At 53.7% G+C, this 2,560-nt stretch overlaps 2 protein-coding genes across 2 annotated transcripts in view; both read right to left on the reverse strand.

The window, feature by feature from the left end:
* C1QTNF4 (C1q and tumor necrosis factor related protein 4) overlaps positions 1-2,554 on the reverse strand; it is a 5,869-nt gene extending 3,315 nt beyond the window's left edge. Inside the window, exon 1 of the mRNA XM_012001466.1 lies at positions 2,514-2,554. The gene's annotated coding sequence lies outside the window, so the exon portion shown is untranslated. The remainder of the gene's footprint in view (positions 1-2,513) is intronic.
* MTCH2 (mitochondrial carrier 2) overlaps positions 1-2,560 on the reverse strand; it is a 71,858-nt gene that overhangs the window by 3,907 nt on the left and 65,391 nt on the right. The window lies entirely within an intron of this gene.

The raw sequence follows: 2,560 nt of genomic DNA on the forward strand, positions 1-2,560 counted from the left end.
CCCGTCTCGGCCTCCCAAAGTGCTGGGATTACAGGCTTGAGCCACCGCGCCCGGCCGAAACCCCTTTCTTAAGTGAAAGCTTGCACACAGACCAGGAGAAACGCTCTGGTTGAAGAAGCCTACAGCCCTGTCTGCTTGGCTCGCCCCTACACCTCCTGTTTGACACCCAGGGGCCCTGGTAACCCGGGGGATTCAGGGGGGTCTCTGAGTTCCCCTCAGTTCCAGTTGGCTGCATTTTCCTGTGGTTATTTTATGGTCCTTGGTCTGCTACTCACGCAGGCACTGGCTTTCTGTGTCAATGCTCTGCATGACCATTACTGTTTAAGACCTATCTGAGCAGGAAAGGAAATCGCTGCTCCCTGACCCCTTTCCTGGCCTCACCAGGGGCCCTTCCTGCACAGAGGAGGCGAGAACAGTTGGGCTTTGAGGTAGCTTCCTCCCCCGTGAAATCAGAGTAAAAGAGGTGACTCCTTTCTCTTTGCTTGGAGGCTGGTTACTCAGGGGAAGGAGTGGCGAGCCAGGGGCTACCAGGGATGGACAGGGAGAGCAACAATTCCAGCAGGGCTTTGGCAAGGCTGTGAAGTCAGCAGCTTTGTTCCTTGGGAGTGACGGATTGGAGAGGACAGCCAGCCAGATCTGGGTTCAGGTCCTGGCTCTACCACTCACACTGTGAAACCCTGGGCAGGTACCCTGACTTCTCTGGGCATGGCTTCCTCCATGTAAATGGGGAGGAGACCTCACACACAGGCTTGCTGTGGGGGTGCTCTGAGATAGGTGTGAACATGGTTTGTCAATGGCAGTGCTGAGGGGTGCAGATGCTTCTGTTGGTTGCCCTGACAAAAGTGATCTGGTCCAGTTCTTGATGTAAGGGTTTAGGGACTCAGTCACTCCTACCCCTGGGAGCTTGGTGAAGGCACTGCTTGACTCAAAGGAGTCACTGTCTGATGTAGGGATTCCATCCTGCTTCCTAGTAGGGCATGCACTTTGGGGCTTGAATACCCAAAGGCCCTGATGTGGAAACAAAACAGGAAAGAAATGAGCTGGAGACAGCCTGGGATGTGGGCTGCTTTAGAAAATACCCTGTAAGTATGTGTAGCTCTGTGTCAGGGCCCTGCTGAAAGGGGTTGCCACGTGTAGATGTGCAGAACATCCTAGCTAGAATCTAGCTCACACTCCACATGTTAGAGCAGCACCTGGGATAAAGTATGCCACCTTCTCATTCTCATAATAAAGACCCCAAGTTGCTAGCCCAACTGAATGCTGTCTGCTTCCAGAGGAGGTGCCTTTTCTAATTCTCACAAAGGTGTCCTATGGGTTAGTGATACCCTTGGTTAGGACAGGGAGGAGGGAAGGGGCCATCCACGGTGGTGAAGATGGCACCCCACAAGTGTGCAGTACATTCCCTTTTACAAATTTCTTTTAGGCACATCGTCTCAGCAAACCTGCAAGACAGGTGGGCCCTCTCCCATTTTATAGATGAGAAAGCTGAGGCCCAACAAGGGAAAGCATTTTGGCCCAAGGTCACCCATGAAGCACTGAGATATTTTGACTCAAATTCCGTATGCCTTCCTCTCTGTCACTCTTCCCTCCTAGACACAGGTATGTCCAGCCAATTTGTCCTCTGCCTCAGTTTACCTTTTTGCAAAACTAGGAGAGATCAGGGGAATGAGTCTTGGGATCCAGGATGAGGAAGACAGAAAGAAAGCAAAACCAAACAAAAGCAAGCAAACGCATTCTCTAGTGTTTTGTCTTCTGGGAGCATGGGGAACAGCTCAGCTTTTCCTGACACCGCTGCTTTCCTAGTGGGTCATGCCCCAGAAGAAGCTGCCCAGCAACCTCCCGACCAAGGTTGGTGCACCCCACCAGTGCCAAGGGTCTTCCTGTGTGCCCAGTACCCAGCCTCCATTTCACCCACACTGTAATTCCCAGATCCCTGGGTCCTCATCCTTCCCTGAACCCCCTTCCCTGAGCAGGTCAGAGGTGTGGGAGGGTGTGTCAGGTGGGTGTCATAGCTCCAGGGAAGGAAATGGCTGTTACTGGCTCTGTCCAGGTGGGGCTCAAAATAGTCATCTTCAAAGAGAAAAACTGGAACACAGAACTGGGCAGACCCAGAGCCCCGGAGCCAAGGCGGGAGGTGCAGGCTGAGGGGCTTGCAGAGCTCCCCCTTGCCCCGCCACTCACCAGTTAACCCTTCCCTCAAGCCCTGCCAGAGCCCCCCCGCCAACCTACCTTGAAAGCCCCTCATCCTTCCAAGAAGTCCCACTTTCACAGAAGCCAATTAATCCTTATTTTTAAAAAACAAAAACCAGAAAGGGGTATCCCAATCCCTCTCTCCCGAGACCTTCCCTCCATGCATCCATCCCTTCGGAATGAAAGCCCTTGTGCCTGTTTCACGAAAAGGCTCCCAGGTCCTCCTTTCAAGAAAAAAGGACCCAATTTCCCCGCGCCTCCCCAGCCCCCGTTTCCAGTAAAGGGGAAACCTCGGCTCCCCGCCTTTCCTGAGCTGACCTCACCTGGCTGGGGGCGGCGGTCGGGTCGGGTTCGGTCCGAGCCCGCGATC

Source organism: Mandrillus leucophaeus, unplaced genomic scaffold (genome assembly GCF_000951045.1).
Source record: "Mandrillus leucophaeus isolate KB7577 unplaced genomic scaffold, Mleu.le_1.0 Scaffold66, whole genome shotgun sequence".
Taxonomy (NCBI): Eukaryota; Metazoa; Chordata; class Mammalia; order Primates; family Cercopithecidae; genus Mandrillus; species Mandrillus leucophaeus.